Here is a 26653-nt window from a genome sequence, read left to right as displayed (position 1 = left end):
CTGTATTACCTTGTGGAAATGAGTTCCCCAAGATAATTCATTATACACTGTGTGAAAAAGAACTTTGACTGTTTTAAACCTGTTTCCTAATAATTTTATTGTATGCCCTCTAATCCTAGTATTGAAAGATAGTAAATAATACCTATTTACTTTCTCTATGCCATCCATTCTTTCATAGGACTCTGTGGGCACGTCTACATAAGATGCAATAATGTGCATTAGCCTAAGTTAATGAGCATTATGGATGTGTATCTACTCATATACGCCCATATGCCCTTAATATACATTCACTTAGGCTAACTGCACCTAAATTTGATACCTGCAAATGCAGGTATCAAATTTAGGCGTGATCAGTTAATGTGCATTAACGCATGTGTAGACACGACGCAGCACCAATTTTAGTGCTGGGTCTATCCTGCCAGTAAGGTGCTGGCCTAAGCCCGGCCACAAGAAACATCCAGGAGTTGGGATGCTGGGCCCTGACCCCAGTGCCCCGCCCCCCCCCCGCACGGCCTCCCACTCTGCGCTTGGAGACCAAAAATATTGTAAATATTGTAAATAGTTTTCCCCTTGTATATAGTTTCCCATTTATAAGTGGGGTTTTTTATTGTTGGTGGTTAGGGAGGGTGGTGGAGGGGTTCTGCTGGTTGAGGGGAGAGGGAGAAGGAGTTTCTGTTTGCTGAGGGGGGAAGGGGAAGTGTGGCAGGGGCCTGCCACTTTGTGGGCTTGAGCGGGCAGCAGGGGCAGCCCTGGCATGGGAAGCAGGGTGGGCAAAGAGGGAGCTGCCTCGTGCTGCCCCTGCACTGGGCATATGGCTCCTGGGCAGGGAAGGGGCTGGTCAGGGATCAGAGTTTCCCAGATGGCTTCCAGCTGCTGGCAGCTGGCTCTGGCTTCAACATGGCTGCTAAGTGCTGACAGTCATATGGCCAGAGGCTGGAGCTCCCTTTAATTCCAAGTCCCTGCATGTATAGACACATGTCAAAAATCACTTAATGTTCAATAGATTAATGTGCATTAAATTTAGTTGTGCATAAATACACATGTAGATGAACCTTGTTACTCCTTCCTCAGTTATCCTCTCTCTAAGATGCAATGTTCTAGCCTATTTAGTCCCTCCTCATACAGACGTCTCTCCATACAGGTGGATCAATCTGCAAACTATCTACAAAGAACAATCTCAGCACAAATAGTCAACCCTTAAAGTCCACCAAAAATTGGCAATATTTAAAAACAAATTAACTGAAGAGAATGGGATATCAGATACAGTAAAGTAATGAGACAGTAATAAGTAATGGATTAAAATAAACTTGATAACTAGTCTCCCATTAACATTGATGCTTGTCTATAATTCTTTTAAATCCAACCAGCTGAACAGTACAAGTTTATCAACAAATGGCTTTGGTCTTTATGTGACCAAAATATTACCTAGTTATTATGTTGGCGCTTTTACCCAAAGATATGGAAAGGCAGTTAAGGTCCAACTGAACATCTGATCATTGACAACTACACTTGCAGCCAGTGCCAGCTATAAGAAATTGGAAGGACAATAGGGAATTTTCTCCCTGGATTAGGCATTCCAGAGTGCCCAGATTGACTTCTTTTCCTTTCCCATATCCTTGTGCGACAAGGTATTCAGCAGAATTTGCAGATTCATTGGAATCTGATAAGGCTGTGCCATAAACGCTTCTGTTGTGGCCTCAAACTCTCAACCTCTGGGCTTCCAACTACTTACCTAGTGTCCACGCTACTGGGTTGGGGTCACAGACTGGCTGATTTTTTAATAGAAAACAAATAGCTTTAATATTAAATTGATTAAATTTTCTTTTTAGAGCAAAACCATGATAGGGCTATGTTACTCTTCCTTTCAATATAGAAACATAAGTAAAACCAGCCATAATCCTAAATTCCATAGCTACGAAGAGGTAGGTAAGTGGATAATAAGGAGGGAGGGGAGCCAGGGTTAGGGATTTGTCGCAGGTCTAAAAATCTCTGTGGGTGGTATTCTGCATAGCTTAATCATTGTATAATTTATGCACATACTCAAACCTGTCTTTTATACCAAATAGGTGAATGCACATAGCAACAGCACCGATATTTTTTTTTATGAGTCTGTTTGTTTAATAAAGAAGGGTGTGAGAAAGGGGAATGAAAAGCCTGAGGAGTTGGCAGGACATTAAAGCTGATTCCAGCTGAGTCTAAAACATTTGGTAACTGCAATGTAATAATGGTTTGGTGTGGTTTTGGCAGGACTGTTCCTTTGTGTGCCAATTTTGATGCAGAAAAGGCAGCTAAAGAAGGTAAATTAAGTTCCCCTGAATTGTCAAGACTGCTCGAATGCTATGGAAGAGGTAATTGGGGTTGCCTGGGGCAGCTCCTGTCACATTTCTAGTGGTAGTAGTAGAAGTATCCTTTTGCACCCAGACCATCACAGGACTGTTTTTCTGTACATATCACATACTTCTTTTTCAGTGAAAAATATCTCAAAATGTTATACCTGCTTTTGGAGAGAAATAGCTCAGGCATATAAAATGTAAGGGTGTTTCAGAAACAGCAAAATGGCTGCCCATACTGTGCCTGTAACAAAGTCCCTACAGCAGCAGGAAACACATTATAGAGCACACCCATTGTTTCATGCTGAACACACCTGTGATGCTACTGAGCATGTAAAAAACCATGGCTGCGCAGCTGTCAGTGTGCACAAAAGAAGAACATTCTGTCACTTGTTTTGTGGGCTGAAGGTATGTGTGAGTTTCAGCCAGGACGTAGGCAGCCAGGCCTGCAGTAGGCCACCAGGGATGACCTGGGGGTCAGCAGGGCAGGTAACCAAGAGGGAAGATCCAAGAGACGCAGTCTGAGACATAAGCCAAGGTCAGAAGCCAGGAGTCAGAACTGGTGCCAAGTTCCAAGAAAGATCTGAGATCAGGGTCAAGGAAGCCAAGCCTAGTCAGCATACCAGGGAAACCAGAGCAGGTCCAGCACTGAGGTTCAGGGGAGATGCAAGATCAGAGTCAGAGAAAGCCAAAGCCAAGTCAGGAGCCAGGAGAATCAGAGTGCAGTGAACATGTGGCTTCCAAAACAGATCGAGGCTGTGTGAAGGCGTGCTTGTAGCCTGAGGCTGCAGATGTGCTTATAAGGGATGAGTGGCACTTTTGGTAGCCAATCGGGCTGCAGAGAAGTGGGGCAGTTGCATTAGTCATGTATCAAGGGCAGGTATGGTAGCTCAGGTGCTTGGCCCAACCAGGCCTGATTGATCAGAGGCCCTGACAATGTGAAACGTAGTGAAATTCACCACAGGATTATTGCATGCTATGTTGAGAACTGTAGGGCTCAGTGGAAGAGCTATGAGTAGGGACCTATTTAAATTGGTTCCACGTGCTCCGAGTGGCCTGTGAAAATCCCTTGGTTTCACCATGATTTAGATAGGTCCCAGCTACAAGTAGGTGAAGAAGTTAAAAAATCGCTGCTTGTCCACAGGGGATGAATTCTGGGCAGGCCGCCCAAACAGAGCCATGATGGAGGACAAGGCTGCCAGGGTTGATGCCACTGTACATGCAAACAGATGAGTAAGCATTCATAAACCAGTGGCAGAAGTAGGCAGAACTGCTGGTGGTATTTCATATGATCCCCTGAATTACTAGAAATTTTGTGTCCACTGGGTACCAAAACAACTGAGATGTGCCTAAATGAGAACTGTGGAAGTGTGTACCCTGGTTCTGCAACATATACAAGGCAAAGGTGGGGGCAGGGTCCTCTTGCGCATCATTACTGGGAATGAGACCTGGGTTCACCATTATGATCCTGGGAGTAAAAGGCAGAGTATGCAGTGGAAACACACATCCTTACTTCTGCCCAAAATAATTCTGCACTCAACCAGCCTCTGGTGAGGTCTTGCTCACCCTGTTTTCGGACTGCACAGGACTACTCTATATCCACTTCATGAGGCATGGGGTCATGATCAACAGCAACATCTACTGCCATGTTCTCCAAAAGTACCTGAATCCAGATACTTGGACCAAATGGCATGGATGGCTCGAGCAAAGTGTTCTTCTCTAGCATGACAAAGGGAGGCTGCACAGCGAACAGGCAGCTGTTGAGCCTTTAAATGGACTGGGCTTTGAAATCTTACCACACCTGCCATACAGTCCAAATCTTGCACCAAGTAATTATTACCTGTTTGGACTGTTGCAAGTGGCTCCTTGGCCAAGTACAGACAATCAAAAAGTCCAAGGCTGAATGGTGCCCCACCCCTACCTGGCTCTATACTCCCAGCCAGCCTGTGCCTGGCACAGGGCATGTGGGGGAGTCTGCAGTGGGGGTTTTACTTACCCCACCCTGGTTAGGAGCCAGGCCAATTCCCCTGGCCAAGGAGGGGCCAAGGCCTGGGGAATCTGCCTGGCTCCTGGCTGTTGGGAATGGAAAAGCTACTGCTGAAAGCTGGGGGCAGGGCCTGCCCTGATCCACTGGAGTAGAAAGCACAGTCCAGGGCTGCACAGTATTCTGGGATACTTGAGGACTATGAGTTAAGTTGAATCAGGAGGGAGTCTGAGACAGAAGTTCCATAAACTGGTTTGACCTAAATCAGTTAAGTCTGATACTACATCCATCCAGGTTTACCTTAAACCAGTTTCAGCCATTTTGAAGGCAGTTTAAGTGCACTGAACTTCTGTTCTGTTATAGGTTTAAACCAGTTCCTGATCACTTAAACTGTTTTATGTGTAACTTCTGCCCCTAGTCTTTGTAGGAGCAGATATACCAGTGAGGCAGAGGTGTAACTCACAGTGCAGGAACAGTTGTAACAGCAATTGAAAAACTTCTTCGAGAACAGTATCAAGAAACTTGTGACTCACCTGAATACAATGTAGAGAAGTGATGTGATCCAGTAAATGATCATTGCATACAAAATTGTTTTATTTTGAAATTGCTGTTAGCTTCTGAAATACCCTCATAATTTCAGTGAAATTAAGCATGGGGGTAAAGAAGAAACTGGTTGGAAGACGGGCAGTGAGAAACATCAAACTTGGTTAATAATAAAGTGTCCAACTGATTTCTCATCACTTCTTCTTCTGCCTGCTAGTGTCTTTCTCCACCTGTTAAATATCACAGGTTAATCTGGACCAAAACCCCTAATCTAAATACTTCCTGAACCTTGGGGACATTTGGACATTTAGATTTAAATCACAGCATCATAGAAATTAAGGGCTGGAAGGGACCTTGAAAGATCATCGTGTCCAACCCCCAACTGCTCTGAGCAGGAATACTGCTGAGATCAGCTGACCCCTCCTCTTGAAGACTTACAAGTTTGGGGACTGCATCACCTCCTTGGGAAGTCTATTCCAGATTCTGGTCACCCTTACCATAAGGAAGTTCTTCCTTACATCCAACCTGAAACAATTCTCTAACAGTTTATGGCCACTGTTCCTTGTCCTCTCCTGGGGTGCTCTAGTGAACAGTTTTTCTCCCAGCTCCTGATATTCAGAACTTACATACTTATAGATGGCCACCAAGTCCCCCCTCAGTCTTCTCTTATCCAGGCTGAAAAGTCCCAGATCCCTTAGTCTTTCCTCGTAAGGTTTGTCCTCCAGGCTCTTAATCATTCTTGTGGCCCTTCTCTGGACTGTTTCAAGATTCTCCATGTCTTTTTTGAACTGTGGCACCTAGAACTGGACACAAAACTCCAGTTGGGGTCTTGTCAATGCTAAATAGAGAGGAAGCTTCCTTAGCCCTGCTCATGACACATCAGCTAAGGCATCCCAGTATGCTATTAGCTATGCTGACTACAGCTTTGCACTGGTGGCTCATGTTCATTCTGTGATCAACCATAACCCTGAAATCCCTTTCAGCCATTGTGCTGGCTAGGACATCTCCTCCTAACCTATATTCATGTTGCTGGTTACTTCTCCCCAGATGAAGCACTGCATTTATCCTTATTGAACTGCAGCTGGTTCTGCTCTGCCCACCTTTCCTTCCAGCATGTCCAGGTCTTCCTGGATCTGTATTCTATCCCCTTGTGTGCCTGCTTTTCCTCATAACTTAGTATCATCTGCAGACTTGGCCAACATGCTTTCCACATCCTCATCTAAATCATTGATGAAGATGTTGAATGGCATGGGGCCAAGAACCAAACCTGGCAGGACACCACTGGCCACCTCCCACCAAGACAATACAGATCCATCCATTAACACTCTCTGGGTTCAACTCCTTAGCCAGTTCCCAATCCACCTGACCGTGGATATCTGCCAGCCCATAATGTCCCTCTTTTTTTTATAAGTGTGTCAAGGGAGAATATATCAAAGGTCTTTTTGAAATCCAAGTATGTGACATCAACCGCATCTCCTACATCTAAGCAGTTCATTACTTAATCATAGAAGGAGACAAGATTGGTCAGACATGACCTACCCCCAATGAAACCATTGGTTATCCTTCAGCATCATGCCTTCTGCTGGTATTGAGATCAAACTGACTGGCCTATAGTTTCCCAGATATGCCCTCCTCCCCTTCATAAAGATTGGTACTACATTGGCCCTTTTCCAGTCTTCAGGGATCTCTCCAAAGCACCACAAGTCTTCAAATACCTTTGCCAACAGTCCCACAATGACTCCAGCCAATTCCTTCATCACTCTCAGGTGTAGTCCATCGGATCCTACTGACTTGAAGATATTCAGCTGCTCCAGCTCAACATTGACCACTGGTTGGCAATCCCCCTCCTCCCCCCTGCATCTGTCCAGTATCCAACCAGGTGGGTGACCACCATTTGCATGCAGGAACAACAACACAAAAGATTCATTAAAGAGTTCAGCTTTCTCTTGACTCTCTGTTATCAGCTGTCTTATCCCATTCTGCAAGGGCACCACATTTTTCTTGGTCTTCCTCCTGCTCCCTATATAGCTAAAAAAGGACTTCTTATTATCCTTGATTTTGGTTGCCAACCTGATCTTGGTTGCTGCCCTTGCCTTCCTTATCCTCTCCTTACAAATGTAAGCCATACTTGTGTATTCTCCCTGGTGACTACCCCTTGTTTCCACTGTCCGTAAGCCTCATTTTCCTTTTTTTAAGCACTCCTTGACTCCTTTGGTAAGCCAAGAGGGCTTCCTGGCCCCTTTGTCACTTTTCCTGCATACAGGAATTGACCTTTTCTGTAGGTCAATTCCTCTGAAGATTGTTCCTTTGAGGAACAACCACCCTTCCTGAGCTCCCATCCCCTCCAGTCCCTCTTCCCATAGGGTCTCTCCTACTATTTTCCTAAGCTCATTGAAGTCAGCTTTCCTGAAGTCAAGCACCTCTGCTCTACTGGCTGATTTCCCTGCCCTACAACAGATAGTGAATTCTATCATCTCATGATCACTTCCTCCAAGATGTTAGGACTTAGGCCAATTAAATGTAATAAAATGAAAAATCTCTGAATTTGCTAAATGATTAAATTCCTCAAGTGAATATTTTTTTTTGCAGCAGAGATATTTGCAATGATGTTGGGTTCATAGCTTTTTTTCAGCCTTGACATCTATGAAAAATTTCAGCCCATATCAAGTAGGTATGTCTCAAACTGATAGAAATTGAATCATTTGAGCTTTGGGGTTTTTTTCTGCTTCCCTAATTAGGTGAATTTATCCCATGTGCTCAAGGAAGGTCAGTAGAACTGAACATTTGACTCATTGGTCAGATCTAGACGTGGAGGCATGTGTGGCTTGGGGCGCTGCAAACTCTTGGCAGTGCCACAAACTGCCCACCCAGCAAATTAAAACATGCCCTGCACTGCAGATTCGTAGTGCGGGGCTAAAACTTGCTACTGGAAAATCCTGGTAGCAAAAAAAAAAAGTCTCGAAAAAAGTGGTGGAGTGCACACCACAAGAGCTTCAGCCAGCAGACATGGAAGCTCGGTTCTCCTAGGAGATGCTCTGGCTGCTGGCCAGAGCATCTTCCCTCCTCTAGTTCTGCCCCGGCTTGGGAAAAGCAGGGAAATGGCAGTCTTCCTGAAGCAGACCATTTTGCCCTGCACCAAAGCGCACATGCATGGTGTGCACAGCAGCAAAAAGTAGTGGCACAAATTTGTGCCGCTAATTTTTTTTGCCACTGCAAGCACACGCCCCTCCATTTTGGGATGTGCCCCCATTTTTTCAGAGTCAATGGCTATACTTTGGATTCTCTGAACTAGGCAGGAAAAAAGTAATGCTTTTATTAGTTTTAGAGGAGCCAGAGATTTGCGGGTTCCTTTTTCAGTACTCACAGTGGCTAATGGGAGAAACTGCTGCCCCAAGATTTCATCTTGTGGTGGTGAAAAATGGCTTAGTAAAACTCTTTGGTATAACATGTGGGCAAGTATGTGGGAGAAGAAGAGTGAAACAAATCTGTAACAGGACAGAATGCACTCATGAGAGCTTGAAATAGTGGAATAATAAGACATGCACACATTTCACTAAGTAGCAGCCCACACATGCAAATGATATATAACTTGTCCACAGAGCAGAAATAGTAGCAAGATCCTGAAACTTATTTCCTACCCCAGTCACATGGGCTGGGGTGGGGTTTTAAAAGGTCCCCTGTCACATGAGAGGCATCAGTCATGATGGCAGGGAATAATTCTTCAATCAGAAGTCTTTCAATCAAACAAGGCAGCTCAGAAATGTTAGTGGTAATGACTAAAGCTCGGATCCTAAAAGAATCCTTTGTAGACTGACAAATTCATGCCAGGGGGTTGCTCCCTGAACACCAGAGAACGACTGTATCCCAAATCAGTAACTTGTTTGAAAAAGTGAAGATGGGTAAACCTTAACTCTAAATTTACTGTAGCAGTCAGCAGAGTCTTCCACCCCTTTCCCCCATGCTGTCCCCTCTAGCACCAACTTTACTGAACTGGACATTGTGTGCGTATGCTCAGTGCTTGACTCCCAAAACAAGTGCTCTACTCCCAGCTTAGCAATAGTCTGACATCTCTCTGTGGCCAGAGGAAATGCTACAAGGACACATTAAAGGCATACCTCAAGAAAATGAGTGCCAACAACAGGAGATGGAAGGAGCTCACTGTTGACCGACTCCAGGTGGTAGCCCATTTTAGGATGAGGCATCTTGCCTCCGAGGCAAAGAGAGAGCAGAGGAAGGAATAGGAGAGAAATCCTGACCTACGTCTGCCCTCTCCTGTGGAAAGAACTGCACCTTCTGCAGACGGGTCTGTGGCTCAAAGATTGGACTCAAGTCATCTCAAGACCCATCAATGAGCTGTGTTTGAGATCATCCTCAAATCAAGGGATTGCTGCTGCCACTGGCTATATGACATAATATAGTAATATATTGGTCAGTGTCATAGACTAGAGTATATAAGTTTAGCAAGAACTTCATTGCCTGCTGAGAGGGGAGGCCTGTCCATGACATACTGGTCAAATCCTCTGTGTTCAGATACCTCACCCTCATCCTGACACTGGCCTTGTTATTTAACCACCCATTCAGGCCCCCGCAACTTGAGCAATATTTGAATGACATAGGACAAATACTTACAACTAATGTGACTTAAAAAGGGCTTCTCAAGGTGTTGGTAGTTTTAGGTTAGATACCTTCCCAAGAGCATCTCCCCCTGGTGATGCAGGAGGGTCTGCTGGATGCAGCTGGCCCAAGGCCCATTAGTGCTGTGACAGTTCCAGCCTTCAAACAACTCAGAAAATCAACCAGTTCTTTAGGAGTGTGGAGGAACAAGTGCCTTCACTTAAAACACAAGATTTTCACCTGAAACTGTTTCTATGTCCTGTTGTTACTATAACTGAAAGGCATTATGCTAGGCATTTTTTCAATGTGTTTAGTCTGCGCATTAGACAGCTCCCAGGGCACAGTTAGCTTCTCTGTTCTGTTGATGGCACAGAAGCCTTCCCTATACTGTCCAGGAGCATATTTATGGAAGCAACAGCAGGAAAACTGAAATGACATCTACCCTCACCTGACCTGGTGGCAGGATGTTGTGGTGGCAGACAGATATCACCTCTGAACCACCACTAAACACACGCGTGCCTATGCTCCTGGTAGCTCTGTGTGGCTCCAATGCAGCAACTGTATTACCAGAGCATAGAGTGTACCCTGGGATGTCACCAGCTGCTGAATGGACCACAGGATCCAGCTAGTAGAGAGGATGTGTTTTCACACACCTGCATCCAGCTGCCTGGCAGTAGCAAAAGCCTTACTCCATTCAAGAGAGGCAGTGTAATTCTGTCAGCAGAGTGGAGGATTTTGTGGCTGCAGAGAAACTCTTAGCATTCCTGGACTCAGCATTTTGCCACCAGGACTCCAGTTCAGATGAGGCAGTCAGCACCAGGTAGCAATTTGCATAGAGAAAAAGAGAGATGGGGAGCCTGGTTGGCCAGCACTGAAGAAGCTCAGTGTTGTTGCCCTTGAGCCAACCCAGAATACCCTTCTGAACAACAGCAAGAAAGCAGGGGGAAAAAAACCTAAATACTTTTAAAGAGATAAAAACTCAAAATGTGTTACCCAAATAGGACTCTTTCAACTTTTTTTTAAATCATCAATTTAAATAAATTCAGATTGGCAGCATCTGTTTAGCTGCAGAGCCCCAAAACTAAATACCATCTCTATTCCTTGCCTCTTACTGAAACCCCTTTGAACTCTGCAGCTGGAGCCTGCTTAGCTTCACTTGCCCTCATTATTTGTTACAGACACTACTGAACTCAGTGAATTCCAGACCCTATCACATGGCAGAGATAGTTAGGCACCTTTTGAACTCTGATCCAGGTCATATGACTGGGACCTGGAAATAATTTCAGTTCCTAGCTAGCATTTCTGTGTGTCGGATCCTGATTATATGGTGTCAGGCATCAACTGAATTTTTCACAAAAGTTCAACAAAGGATGACTCTGAATTCTTCGTTTGGGAAAGAGCTGGAAGAGGTAGCTTCAGAAAGTATGTGGCAGCCTACCAAGGGAAAGTGATATTGTCTACATCAAGATCATGCGCCTGACCTATACCAGGGGGTCAATCTTAAAGGAGGAGCAGAAGGAATCTGAACAAAGCCACAAAATACATTGGTTGTTTCTTGAGGCCATCTGGAATGTTACTGAGAGTTCCTATGCTGGTGTAATTACCACCAAGCACAAAAACTGAACTTCAGGGAGCAGCCCCACGACAGCATCTGAACAGACCACTGCAAAAGGAACTATTCTGAGAACAAATGCTGATGTAAAGAGTTGCCCAGAAGCAGCCATCTGCAGTGCCCAGCAACAAGTTTATTGCCCTTTACCAGATCCAGGGACAACACTATATACTGCACGTGCCTTTCACTACATTTTATCCATTAACTATTTAGATAGACATGGATACAATGCACCCCTGTTGCATCTAGTTGGTTTTTGCACTAAGCACCAGTGACAGTGACTGTTCAGATCTGCAGGACCAGGGTAGGGGCCATTTTCCAGAGTCATGTGTCTGGGGCCTGTTTCACTTTTCTACCAGAACTTCAGTATGTCATAGCTTCATAATGTGATCTAAGTAACAGAGGAAGGCTGATTGGCCAGATTACCGGAAACCCTTTCATCCTTGTGGTGACATGTTGGCGCAAAGTTGGAAATAGAGACTCAGTGTTCACATTTCACTAAAATGATTTTTCTCCATGCACTTTATGAGAGAACTAAAAATCAAGGAAAAGTGTCATTTCCATTTTCAGTAATATTTTATTGATTTACTCTGTATAATGCAGTTCAATAACTCATTCCCAAAGAGATGAAATTTTAGCTCTATACAAATAGGTATTAATTTCAAGTAAATTACTGAAGAGTCTTAATTAAGCAATAAGAAAGAAGAAAACATCCAGTCAGGCTGATTAATGACACGCTTCAGACATGTGTTGGGGCACAGGACAAAGTGAAGTGCTTCTAGCGCACCCATGAAGTATAATTAATCAGCACAATAATAACTCCAAACTCCTCCCTGTGCATGGGTGCAGTCAAGGGTTTAAATGTTGCTTCATCCATGACCCTGCAGCTTTCAACTATTAATTAAAAAAAGAAAAAAACCTGGTTTGGGAATTGCTCAGATTTTCCAAAGCAGCTGGTTGTGTTGTGGTTTTTTCCCCCTAATAAAATATGAATGTAGCAGCAGTGTAGGCCTGTGAGACAGCATAACGTATGGAACACCTCAAGGCAAGAGATGCTTTTAAAAATCATTGTAGAAAACCAAACTCTAAAGTCCTTTATAGCCATATACATGCACTGAACTCACAGTGGTGTAAATAAGCAGAGACTCCATAGAGGTCAATAGAATTAAAGGAGTATAAAAGTGATTGAGAAAGAGAGACAGAGAAAGAGGGGAAAAAGGCTCCATCCACGTTTCTCCCCTTAGACTATGGTGTCAAGGAGGGCAGAATATAATTCTGGGTTTACTGAAGCATGCAATATCTCTTTATATTTTCTGCCAGAAGACTGGAGAAGTAATTAGCATACAGCTGCAACCCTTAGGAGAGTAGAACAGAAAGGACTGGTGCAGAAAGGTTTCTTTAGAAGAAGCAGTAAAACAGTATAGTACAAACATACTCTCCAGTGGTGTAAATCAGGGTAGCTCCATTAATATCAATGAAACCATGCTGATTTAGACTAGTCTAGCTCCCCAAGGTCAGTTAGGTTAGAAGTCTGAGCTGAGAGCAAACACGGGAGTGGAAAGACCAGGGAGGAGAATCCAAGTGGCAAAGAAGCATGCATCACAGAGATGCCTTCAGTCCCCCAGCCTTCAGTCCTACATGCAACATGAACAGGAGAAGGCAGTGGGGGAAATGAATAAATAAATCACAAGCCTGACCTGGCTTCCAGGTTGCTAAGTTCCACTAGAGCAGGTTCTGCAGTTGGACAGTCCAAGAAACTTGTGCTCTTGCCATCCCTTCTGAGCAACCTTTATAGGAACCCCCGCACACACATACCTTTAAGCTGTAAGTAAACTTGGGGGTACCCATTCTTTGTAGTTTATACAAGCTGAGCTTATTGCCCTCACCATAGGCTCATTTTACTCCTCCACTCCTGCCCAAGAGTGTCCCATCCTTTCATTCATGTTATGGTCCCTTTGCAAGCACAAGAGACCTAGCCAAACACTTAGGCCTAGCATTTTCCTGATATAGCTCTACCAGTATACGGTACTAACAAATCATTCAGGTATGGGTATAGTTTTAAAAATGCCTTTGCTGGGATATATTTTAGGTTGGTTAAGCAAGAAAATAAATGGTACCAAAAAAAAAATCACCCCCTAGATGACATTGCTATACCAGCCAAAGATTCCAGGTTGGACCTGATGTAAGAGAGTGCCTGAAGTTAGTTTCCAAGGCAAGGTCTAAGAGTCAGGCAGACAAATGCCATATGAGAAACCGATCTGGGCACTAAAGAGACATTTCCTGATGTACATTAACCGATATGCCAATAAAAAAGGGGTCAAAAGTCCACCTGAGCTCGACAGGCCAGCGGGCTAGCATGGTTCAGATATGCCAATTGCTGTAACGAACAGCACACTTGTGAGTGGTGTGGCTAGCATCATGGTCAGTCACCTTTGACTGTGCAGCGCAATGACCAGGTACCTATTTGCATCTGGCATGACTGGAGGCAGCCTTCAATGTGAATCTGGAAGTGGTCTCCTTTTAACTGTCACTGTTAAAACAGCGTAAAGAAGAATTCTCTTTGCAGTGACTGTGTACAGAGCTGCCAATTTTTTAACAGAAAATAGCTTCAGTGAAAATATTCAGTTTTGGTGGAGACAAGGCCACCTACACATCTTTTCCTTTCTTCCCCCACCTCCCCCTTTCCAGTCATTAATTTACTAGCAGCAGCTGTGATTGTCTGGAGATACAGAACGAAGCACAAGAAGACCATGCTGTATCTCATACCTATGCTGTTAGTTCAGCAATATTAGAGGATTATTTTTTAAGACTTTCCCCTGTTGTATGGAGGGCTGGAATTGAAAAGAGGAACTTAAGAAGATTGTCATGCAGTATATTTGTTATTCATTTTGTTGTTGTCACAGCACGTAGGATTTGTGTGCATTTAAGATAACAACTTAGCTATGTTCCCTTCACTTTTTTACTTATATTTGCTGGTTGATGGGGTGCCAAAATACAAAATACAGCAACTGAATCAAAGAAGGCTTAAAGTAAATACCATTGAGAATACAGGGCAAACCATGCAATGATGGTGAGGTGGGCAGAGGGAGGGGCCACATGCTGTTTTAACAGATGCCTCTCCTAAATGAGGAAAGACTGGAGAAACCAGCTGCCTTGACGAAAAATCCTTCCATATGTCACCAAACACTTGAGTTGTCACCAGTCCTTTCTTTTACAGGACTGTTGCATTCGGTTTTTATTTGCCTATACCTTTTATAGTGTTGTAAAGGGGTTCCAGTCATTAGTTATCATTATGTGGCTTTCCGCACTGCGTAGCTGATTATTTTGTCTCATTTACAGTTTCAGTACCAGTTTGGACTGATCAGTACATGCCTGGTAGACTTGTCCTCAAACTGCAATTTATATTGCATCTGCATATAGTGAGTTTGCCTTACATCTTCTTGTTCTCCTCCTTACGGGCCTTCTTCTCACATACCCACAAAACAAGACGCTGTGGCTGCAGGCACAGACACTTATATCCTTTATCTGTGCCCAAGCACAAGCACATTACTATCTACCTTCTCTCATTAGGAACCTAGGAATTGTCATATCAGATCAAAACAATAGTTTATGTAGTTCAGGATGCTACAGGCCATCCATTTCACCCCTCCATCCTCCATTTCATGCTTCTAAAGGGAACAGTCCATCAGACAGTTACAGCTGCCACCGTTCCAGCAGTCCACTCTAGTGTCATATTATGCACAGCAAAATGCAGATGTCATTTCAGCACATGCTAGTCTACTTCTGCTGGTAGGCACAGGTAATGATAGCAAAGAAGACCCATTAGCCACACTGACATACACTAGTTTCATGCCCAGAGTCACTGGCAAGTCTGTACTCCAGTTGTCAGCAGATGCTAAAGCCATGCCACAACATCTTTACTACTATTATTTTCCATGCTGGCTAGATTAAGCAAGCACATACTACACAGTCAGATCCTCATGCTGCTTGAAGACATACCCTCAATCACTGCTCCTTGTTTAGGGAAAAGGGGCACTGGACTAAGTGTCAGGGGTCTTCGGTTCAGCCCTTGCTGTACTTGATACCTAGAACAAGTCACTTCACTTCTCTGGGCCTCTCCTTTCAGCATCCCTGTTTGTTAAATAATGTTTTTGTAGTATCCAAAACTACTTCTTCATTTCCCATCTGGCACCGATTTACAATACAGCTTTAAAGGACACTGTCAAGAACTCTAATGTAGTTTTACTCTTTTAAAGTCTATTGTTTGCATTATCCCGTCTAAAAGGCTGAGAATAAAATTTCTCCCACTATTGATTTGTTTCTTTTCTATTTGGCAAATATTGATTTTTTTTCCCTTGTGTTTTTAATGGAGCTTGAAATTAACACAAATCTGTTTGTTCTCTTCCTTGTTTGCATTAGCATAGTTTAAGCAGCAAAATTAGGTAGACATTACCTTGGAAACAGAACATAGTGTTACCAACCATTTTGTGTAGGACCTACACATACAGAAGTATTGAAACACAATTCCTCTGCAGCAGTGATGGATGTTGCTATCACCTGGTACTTTGAATCTGGAAGACAAACTGGGATAATCTTAAGGTATGTTACATTTAATGTTTCGATTACCATACCAAGTTCTTACAGATCCTTCTTCTTTTTGGAAAACAGTGTTTCAGCATTTCCTTTTTCCCCAAAATCTGTAGTTACAAAGTGAATAAAAGTTACTTGGCATAGCTGTATATTCCTTAAAAATAGAGCATTATTTTGTAAAGGTTGCAAGGCACAAGTCACTAACTCTGTGTATATGTCTACAGAAACTGCACAGCCAGAAGCGGTGGTATGTCATTCTGGTGAAAATATTTAGGCCACCACTGCAGTCCAGCAATTGCTACTAGAGGGCAACAAAGGCAAGCATAGTCTAAAAAGATCTGAAATATCATCCAGCAGAGGGCAATAGTAGGCATGCTTGAAACACTGGTAAGTGTAGGGCATGCACTACACTAGCACGGAAGTGAGAACACTGATGTCCAAATTTACCAACTTTGCTAAGCAAACCCAACAGGAACTTGTCTCTGATCCAGCTAGTAACAGCTGTGCCAAGCCTGTACTGGATGGAAATTGTTCACTGTAGATTTTAAATAGTGTTCATCTTTATCAGTTACTTCAGAATAGGATATGACTCTTTTTCTGGTGTAATATTACAGTAACCTCAAAACAAAAATATCTAATGGAACACTGTCATTCCTGTATGTTCATATCCTTTTTGACCAGGATCCTAAAGGTATTTGTAATCTTCTTGTTCAGTTTTTAATAAAGAAAATAAATAAAAATAACAACATGCTTGAAGGAGAGTTGATATGCAGTTCTGCTGAGGTTTTTGTTTTGGTGACTTGTCTCTGGCTCACAGTATCACCTAGTAAATGAAACTTCTAGCTTTACAAATTGCTGACTCGCTGGTTACTAATTTACTCAAGTGTGTCTTCAGTGGCTGGGAGCAGAGACAACAAAAAGCAAACAGTAACACTTATTGTAATTTCCATGTTGGTGTATGCAGTATAATAGATGGTTAGCAACTGAAGGGCAGTTAGTGAGGCAAAGTAGAAGTGATGTGTGTGCAGGATGTAATTACAGCAGTAATGTAATAACATTCCATGTTAGATTATTATGGGGTCTGTTCTGTCCTTGACTTGCATGCATAACTCCCATTAATGATAATTGAGGTTATGCACGTGAATCACCAGCTGAGCAGATCCCTAAATTAATTACATGTAAAATACCTGTTTAGTTGTCTTAAATGCACTGATATATTTGCCCAATACAAATGTTTACAGTCAAGACAGAACTACCATGGGGAAGAGAAGAAGGGTGGGGAAGAATGCAGTGATTTAAAATTCAGGTTGAATAATCAGATTTTGACAAATGGCCTTGATGAGGAAAGATTGGCTCTTGGCCATCCCTGTCAAATGCTTTCTGTACTTTCTTCAGAAAAAACAGTTCTGGTAGAATGAACAAGCGAATTCTGCTTTTCTGTAGCATGTTTCATGGACGAGGTACCTTTACAAATGAATGGATTAAATGCTGGCAGCCTGAGCAGACGTGGCAGCTATTGTGTGTATAGCAATAGCTGCACCCAGACTTGCATGTGACATATGACTATTTTTTTTTTCCTTCTTAGCTGTGGCAAACCACAATCCTCTGGACATGAACACTTTGATCAAGCAGATGTGATGACAAGTGGACAACCCAGTGATGATGCCTGTGCATATGGTAGGAGATGCTTGGGTCTGAAATTTAAACTGCATGTTTTAATGATGGGTCTCATTCTGCAAACAGTTATGCACAAGTGGTAGGGGGAATGCTGTGTAGGGGACTGAATTCATCCTCTCATTCTTTCCCTCATTTATTTCTTTAAAGTACAGCAAACTCTTTAGCCTCCATTTTGATGACCCCTAGAAATGGGCACAATAAGCATTCCTAAAATGTTTCACTTGGAAGTACAGCAATGAACTCCCTCTGACATCCCCACCTCTAGCATCAATCTGTTTATATACTGTAATTAGAGTAGGGCAGGAGTTGTCAACCTTTTCCATAAGGGGACTTGTTTTTTTTACCCTGGGAACTCCTTGAAATCCCCTTCTCAGCTAACCAGGTCTAGATGGGATTCCCCAACCATTTGGCAACACAAGAAGGGCAGGGTGGTCAGACCCCTCTGACACCTGTTTGTGACCCCTTGCAGGCAAAGGCAGTCCTGGTGATAAGAGTTCCTGCAGTTAAAGCAGCCTCTCTCCAGGCTAAGAACTGATAACCTACAACAAGATATCTGATCCTTAAAACCCCTACTGACATAAAGTGAATTGTCTGAAGTCAACAGTAGCCAAGAGGGCTCTGATCTCCTGAAACTGAGGTGATGTATTTACTGGTAATAGTTGCGTTAAATATTTACAGTAAGAGAGCAGTTAGGAGTCTCTTATGCCAGTTGGCATACTAACACAGACAGGAATGGCATCTGTGTGTCCCACAAAGGTAAAAACTACAATCTATGAAATTTTAGGTGGAAAAAAATATAGATAGGTGGCATCCCAATTATGAATTTAGATGTCTAATTTTAAGCTTTTCAATTTAAAAGTGTTGGCCTATGCATTTGCTTCAGAAACCGCCACTTGTTAATCTGTTGGTTTTACTCAGATGAATAATCCCTAACCTGAACTAGTCTCTGAATAGAGGTCATGCTTATAGAAGCCCTAGTAAAAAAAAAAAAAAAAAGTGTGTGGGGGGGGCATATTGCACATAACAGCTGTTGGCTTTAAACACATGCTGAAGCACTTGGCTGAGCTGGAGTTTTTAAAAGTTGCTATGAGCCCATCCTCCATTTCTTAAATACTTTCCATTTAAAAACATACAATTAAAGATGAAGGAAAATGAATACATCACAAAATTCTTAGCATCCTGACAGGGCATTGCCACTGTAGTGCAATCACCTGAAAGGAAGGGGAAATGGCAGTTCAGGCTGGCACTATGCCCTTGTGTAGGCCTGTGTTGGCTAGGACTGAAACACATCAGTGCAATCTTTTCAGAAACCAGCTATGCCTTGGCACTGGCCATTTAACATGCAGCAGAGTTTACACGCGTGCACTGCAACAATTACAGGCCACAATCCTGATCTTACTGAATTCAAGAGCAAAAGTCCTATTATTTTGGGGGGAGGGAGGTGGAATCAAGCCAAAGACGTCTAACTACATGGAGTGCTATATACACAAAGGACTTTGTGCTACCTCTGGCTATGCTCCTGTCTCTTTCTCATGTCATTTTGAATGGCTCGAATGATTAGGGACAGAAATATTTTGCAATTCAAAATTTTGACAAAAATAATCTACAATTTTTCATTTTTTTTTTTTTTCAGCAATGAATTTAAGTAGGAAAACCAGTTGCTCCACAATTAGGGGAATTTATCTGCTGCAGCCTCGTCTGGTTTCCAGCCTAGGCTGGGTAGGAAGATTCTTTGATCCTTTCATGAATCCACAAGGAAGCTGACTGCAACCTGTCTTAACTGTCCGACATGTATAAACGGATCTGTATACTCAAGCTACGTTTCCTTCTGAATGGAAAACATCCCTTTTCTGAAAATGTGAAAAATACATAGGATGTAACACCTGTTTTTCATACTTCACTTCTCACCAGTAGCACTCAAGGTGCTTTACAAAGGGTATCAGTATCCATTATCCTGCAGGAAACTGAGGCACACAGTAGCAGTGTGACTTGCCCAAGGTCATTCAGCAGGCTAGTGGGAAAGCCATGAATCAAACAAGAAATCCAGAATCCTCACCTCCTGGTAGGCCTAATAAACTCTTAGTTAGGAAAAGAGTAAAGATGAAAAGGAGCTGGGCAACATTCATCCCTGATATAATGTGAATCACTTTACCCCGTGATGTGTCTTTCTCGTATGTGCTATATTCTTATAGTCACATTCCGTGCAATGATCAAACATCCTTTTTTCAGCTGTCTAGTGGTTAGGAATTTAACTTTGTAATTTCACAAATATTGATTAATTGACTTGAACTCTACTGCTCTTTACGATCTACAGTAAATCACATTTTATTAGAGCTTTTCCTTTTGCATTACAAGCGGCACTTCAGCTGATGCCCCAAGTATTATTTTGCTTAATAAAGTATTGTGCATGTATGCTGCTCTATGAATCATAAATAATAATAATTATAATAGATCACATATTGCAAACACAACCAAACCAATAAAATGGAATTTGCCTTATTTAGGCATTTGTGGTGGCATTTTTAAAATGCTAGCAAATACTGTATATAATGCAGCCCTCGATCACATTGAAGAGTGCTTATGTAGGTCATCTCACTGAAGGCCACTGTGGCTTTCTGCAAAAGTGGTTCTTACCAACGTGTGTAAGAACTTCAGGAGCCAGTCTACAGCTAGGACCTGGTAACCTTCGGTAGGGTTTGACAGAAGGACGCCTTTTATCTTAAGCCTGGTGCCCAAGCCTCCATTCTCTCTGCTGCATTTTAAGCTTGCCTGTCTGAGCACTGTTTTTCTTATCCTTACTCACCCAACCTTCCTACAGTTAATCTACCATCCTCCCTCAATTAACTCAGAAGCATCAGACGTCTGGCTCAGGGTGAGAATCAATTAGGCTGCTCTAATGCCCTGTTGCTGACTGTTCAATGACAGAGAACAGTGCGCAAACTACACAGCTGGTATTGTCCACTCTTAGAGGTACCTACCCCACTGCCATAACATTACCAACACATCCCCCTGAGTTTACGTTAAAACCTTTCGGTGGCTCATTACTACTGAGGAGCCGTTACCTCTCCTCCCTGGACAGCGTGCACCTTGCTGCTATACCAAACACATGCTGGTGTTTAAGAAGAATCTTACAGGAAAATTGTACACAGCAGGCATTGTCAGGGCTACATGGAATATCATTTTGCTGAATCCGAACAAAAATAATAATACTAATAAAAGAAATCAGAGAACACTGACATTTGTTATCTCACTCCTTGCAGTACTTTGTTCTTTGTTCATCTCAAATTAAATAAAACCTAAGCAGCAGGTGTTACTGTAGATATGTAAAGGGAGGAGGGAGAGAAAACCCGAGCCACACAACTCTTATGCTGGAAAACCTCATGAAAAACACACTGCCTTTCCAGAACCCTCTTTCTAGTCAGACCCCCTGCTGAGATAAAAGGTCAGGGAAAGAAAGCCAGCAAGAGAAAAAGGTATTTTGGTCGGAAGACAAATGCAAATTTAATACAAGCTGGTACCAGCACCGATAGGCCAGAGTGATTATATTCTTTGAATGCCAGATGTTAGAAGCTTTCATAAAGGGAACCCAGATATAATCCATTTAAAAACAAATATAGCCTAGATAGATTTCCCCTGCTGCAGAGGAGAACTTTTTCAAGCTCTGCAGCAGTCTTTCTGGAGAATTTGGGTGCTATGTCCTGGGTGATGTGCTGCTGCCACCTGCCGGTGCCTGGCATCCCTACAGTTAGGGGAGAAAAATAGGGCCAGCCAACCATGCAAACAAGGATCTTTCTTTTTAGCTCTAAATTAGACCTCTTATATGTCCCTTGTTTCTTAGGGAGCCTTTCGCTGTACCCCACGTTGCATCGTTGAAAATTACTAACATTGGACAGAAAGAGACAAAGGAATAAATGTAGAAGAAGAGTCGTTTATGGTAAATGAAAGACTCTAACAGCCTCCTAAGCTACTGGCATTTATAATTTAGTTATTGGTGGGGGGTCCATGTTACATTCAGCAATAAGATCTTGGATGGTTGAGAGGTATTTTCACAATCTCAGGTTACTGTGAAAAATCAAGAATTCACATTTGCTCCCTTTTTAAGGATGCTGCTGCTCATCAATTTGTACTGCTGAGCAAGATGCAGTGAGAACAGAGGTGGCAAGTGAAAGAAAACAACAAACAAAATATTTGGTAAAAAAAATGGAATAGATTCAAGTCAGATTAAAATTGCCAGATCTTACTGAAAGAAAATAAGGTCACTTAGATTTTTTAGAGAGAGAGTGATAGCAAGAAAAGTGGGATTAAAATGTAATTCTTTCTTTACTCCATAGTAGAGTCAGGTTTATCTGGAAAGAAAAAGGCTCAACTACATTTAGGTTCTTTATTTCAAATCCTAGCATGAATATAAAGCAAATCAGTCTGTGCCTGGAACTGCGAAGACATGGAAATGTTTTGCTTAAAAATCACAGGGTGTTTGTCCATTTTCTATAGTAAAAATGCAAAAAACTTGCAAGACTATTTGATTGTTGTTTAATGCAGGTAATTTTGTTTTCAAATAACAGAGATGCTGGGCTATTCACTATAAGACAAATCCAGTCCTCAGCAGTTAAACCAAGGATCTCAGCAGGCTGCTTAGGAGACCTGTAGGGGAAAAGAATGGGAGGAATCCATTCCTAGCACCAGGGAGCAGCTGGTAAGCTTCTTTGTGGAAACTGCTTTGCAGTTTTAACATGCCCCCCTAGTACGTAAAGATGAGAGGCAACAGCGGATTGTCCAGCCATGCCCCACAATTCTCAGGGCTCTGCTTGAAACACCCCCTGCATACGGCTACATCTGAAGCACCCACAGAATTTGTCTACGTGCTGTCACAGAGTGGGTTCCCCCAGCATGGCACTCCCCAAGTATAGCCTCTTCTATGCAGCTGAAGTGTACCAGTTGTACCACTGGGCATCCGCTAATCTGCAAAGTCTGGGCAATGGTGATCCATAGCAGTGCACACCTGCTATGTTGCAGACTCCATCAGAATGGAAAACTCTCCCTAATGTGACCAATTCATGTATTGTAAAACAGTTGTTTGTCCCATTTCTCCAGGTATAAGAAGCCACTAGAACGCTAGTGTCATCAGGGTCTTATACTACCTACAGTTCATATTAACATGGTGCTTCACATAATTATTTAAACCTGCTTCCCCCAAAAGACAAAGATGCCAGAAGCATGGGAGGCAGCTTGACCAGGATCTGAAAGTCTTCCCTGTCAGTTGAAGATCTGATTAACAAATCCTATTATAATCTAGGGAACAAGTCACTTAGGGAAGTTATGAAATCTCATTCAGTTGTGGTTTTCAAGAAAAGCCTAGAGAGACATCTGGGATGAGTTAGAAACTGCAAATCCTGCATCTCTAATTGACCCCCCGGGGTCTTTTCCAGCCCTATGAGTCTATAACAAACAGGCAACTAAAGCAGGGCAAAATCTTGTCCTTACACCCTTGCCTCCTCATTGACTTCATCTGTAAATTTAGGCTCAGTGCAGATCTAAGTTGTAAGTGGATGCAAACCTTTGGGCAGTCTCTGAGCAAAATTCTGAAGGGACATGAATGTAACATCAATTGATAAGCATAATAATTGTAGCTTGTGCAGTAACATGGCAGGAAGGGAAAGCAGAGGCTGGGTAAGCCCTATTGCTTTATCTCAGATTCTCAATTTGCCTTTCCTGTTACAGTTGCTTTTTGTCTTCCCTGGATGCATCTAAACGTTCATTAATGCGCCTTAGATACTGCACAATTAGTTTAGTACTTGCTTAATAAAGTACTAAATGCGCAGTAACTAGAGTGCAGTAGCACAGTAGCACTGATGCATAGTTATTTTGTGACACATGCATTTGCCTAATAACACAGCAGAGTAGGCTATTAGCATGGTTTTTAACTGCCACACTACTATGTCGTGTTATTAGGCTACTGTGCAGTAAGCATCTTGTGTAGACACGTTCCCTGTGTATGTTAATTCTAATTTTGCATCAGCCACTACCAAGATTGAAGTACATCTCAATACATTACCACTCATATCAGCTTACTTCTTATCCCTTCTCTAAGCCATGTCAGTCTGCTATGCAACTACCACTCTGTAACCACACATCAGTGGCTGGGGCTACTTTGCAGAATCATTCATTTCCAAACAGGGATTTCTTCCTTCTCAGATGGTGCTGGTGCAACAAACAAATGACCATTGTCACTGCAGTCAAACCACAGGCAGAGGCTATCACATTTCAGTGACTTCTTTGGGGTCCATGGCTTGGCAAGGAGCTATATAGCTGAGATGGGATGGGACAGAGCTCCTTCAACTTCACTTCTAGTTATGGAACAATTATAGCTGGGTCTGAAACAAAACTCATTTATCTTAGGGTAGTTCATGAACTAGATTCAAACGTGGTAACCCACTCCTATCGCTATAATGCATCAAATGCAGCCAAATACCTGAAACGTGTTAATGTTAACAAAGTTTGGATTCCAGTCTGAACACAAACTTTGCAGCTTGGGCATATATTTAGGAAAAAAAATAGACTTTTTAAGCTAAGGTTTTGCATAATCAAAGTAAGGAACTCTGTCTACCCAGGTAAAACTCTTACCTTTGCCCTCACAGTCCTTAGTGTTGACAGCTGCTCTAAGCTCTTTTTGCCTGGTCACTCTGAAATGCATATTGCTTTCTCCCACAAAGTCCATCCCAAAGCAACCACCGAAGTTATCTTACTTGTCCATATTTCTAAACTATGTTACAGAGCTCTCCAAATCCTACCACAGTTTTCTACTGTTTTCATTCACCAACTTCCCCCACTTCTCTCATGTGCGGACATCTTCTATACATAGTTTTTAAAATCAATATTCCTTCCCTCGGATGGCCAATTCTCCCCGAGACCTATCTTTTTCTCTTAAGACTTCAGACCCCTGCTAGCTGATTATATTATTAGTGTCTTTAAATGATAGCAAAGAAAAATCTGGATGCATGTAGAGCCAACCGGAGCATGGAGAAGGAACCAGACTAGGCAACTGCTACAACAGGGAAAGAGAACCAGAAGCACCCATCAGGGATCACATCATCAGTAGAACTACAAGTGCTGGTCACCTATAGAAGTCAGTATCATCACATTGAAAGCTACTGAATGACACAGCTAAGTTTTCACAGGAAAATGAACTGCAATTTAAAAACCTAATGGTGGGTCTGATCTGCATTTGGCATAAATCAGCATCATTGCACTGATTGTGAGGGAGCTGCATGGATTTACGTCAGCTGAAAATCCATGAATAATCCTAGATAGGATGCTTACTCAGTTAAAAAAACTGCTTTAGTTATATTGATTAGCTTTGGGCCAAATAACTACGGCATTCCCATCCTCAGAACATGCATTCCAGTCAATACCAAAATTAATTTGTGTACCAACAAATCCAGAGCTATCCAGGAGGGAGCTGAATGCAGTATATAATGAGGACAAAGGTGGAGAAAGAAAGAATGTAGATAGAAATCTGTTTATGAGAATTATCGATAAAAGAATTAAGTGTTTATAGGAATCAATTCTGTGTCCTGAAACATTTTATGCACTTAGTCGTCAGAAGTAATGGCAACTGTTTCCACACTTATTGTTTGGTGAATAAATTGATTAAAAAGTATCTTATCCATTTAAAAAAAACCCAACTAGTATTTATATTAAAGCTGCACTTGAAGGCTCTACCAAGATCAAGGCTCCACTGCAGCAGGTGTAGTACATACATATAGTAAGAGATTTTCTTAAATGACTGCCAGTCCAAATAGACAAGACAAGACTGGCAAATGGTGGAAGGAAGAAGAGATTTATGAAAGAAGAATAATTACCTCCATATTATTGATGTTGAACTGTAACATGAGGGAAATAATATGCTTAAGGGTTTGCTCAGGATCACACTGGAAGTCTGACATTAACTGGGAACTGAGCCCAGATCTCCTGGGTCCCAACACAGTCTCTGACTAGCAAGGCTATTTGTCCTCACCATATCAGTGTTAACCAAAGGGCAAGAAGAATTAAACTGGTCTTCATGGCTAAATTAACTCACCTAATGTGCTGTGGAATGTCACTGTGCAAGGGAATGTCACTGTGAAGAGAACAGGATAAGGCATGCTAAAGAAGAAACACTGACACATTTGCTTTAGTGGAGTTCATCCTAATGCAAAGCCTGTGCCTAAGGTGGGATCTAAGTGGTGTCTGTCCAGGTGCTCTGAAGACAGGACTTTTCCCACTTGAGCATGTTGATGCACAGACAGCAGGGCATGAGGCACAGACTGCACAGCAAGGATGATGATGAATTGTTGTTCTTGGAAGGTAGCTATGAACTGGACAAAACTCTGCATGATTTTTCCTCTCCCAGAAGTTGCATTATAGAACATGTAAACTGTACATCTAAAGTAGAACAGACATAATGAAGTATACTCTGGGCCAGGATGTCAAAGGTATGGTCTGTGGACTAGATCCAGCCTGCAATGCTGCCAGGGGGTCTTGGACTGAGCCTACACACGGCATAGGGCATGTTCAAAATCAGCCCTGTCCACTGCACGTGGCATGCAGGGCCAATATGGCATGCATTGCGTGAGGCTAGTCTGGTACACATCGAAGATGGTATAAAAGAGCAGTCTAGAACATGCTGCATGCAAGTGCACGGGGCTGGTTCAGGGTGTGCAGTGCATGTGGTGCCTGCACAAACCTACCCTGAGCGCTGGATCTGGCACATGGGGCTGGCCTGCAGGTCCAATCCAGCTCATAAATTCTCTCCATGCCACTCCTTCAGCCCACAGGGCCTGATGTGTTTGACACCCCTGCTCTGTGCCTGTTTCAAAGCCCACTGAAGTCAATGGGGGTCTTTTTATATAACAGGCATGTTCCAAGGCCAGGAACATCCAGGAATACACCCAATTAAGTGCAGGGGAAAGGCTGCCAATAAAGCTTGCAGATCATTTCAGTACCATTGTATTATAAGAAAAGGTAACTATAGTTACGACACTTGTAGGAAATGGTAAAAAATAGTAACTGTCAGCCCATGCCAGGCAATCAAAGGCAAATCAGTTTGGTGACAGGAAAATGGATCACAGTGTTGTCAGCTTTCATGATACATTGTGTGTTCCTTAAAGCCCCACCTCCTGGAGTCATGTGATAATATGAAAATCTGTTTGAATTTTTAACAAAGCTTCTAGTCCTCATGGTTAAAGAGAAAAGTTCAAAAAAATAGATTTTAATGACTCCCAAACAAACAAAATACAAAATGTATGGTTTTAAAAAAATTCTTAC

At 42.6% G+C, this 26653-nt stretch overlaps 1 long non-coding RNA gene across 1 annotated transcript; it reads left to right on the top strand.

The window, feature by feature from the left end:
- Positions 1 to 13211: 13211 nt before the first annotated feature.
- Positions 13212 to 18943, top strand: LOC109291786. Its single transcript, XR_002095953.1, has 2 exons — positions 13212 to 17133; positions 17259 to 18943. It is a non-coding gene; the product is annotated as an uncharacterized LOC109291786 (long non-coding RNA).
- Positions 18944 to 26653: the final 7710 nt, after the last annotated feature.

This window comes from Gavialis gangeticus, unplaced genomic scaffold, assembly GCF_001723915.1.
Source record: "Gavialis gangeticus isolate Ggan-Ray unplaced genomic scaffold, GavGan_comp1, whole genome shotgun sequence".
Taxonomy (NCBI): Eukaryota; Metazoa; Chordata; order Crocodylia; family Gavialidae; genus Gavialis; species Gavialis gangeticus.
Note: the sequence above shows the minus strand (reverse complement) of the source record. Positions and strands in the feature narration are given on the sequence as shown.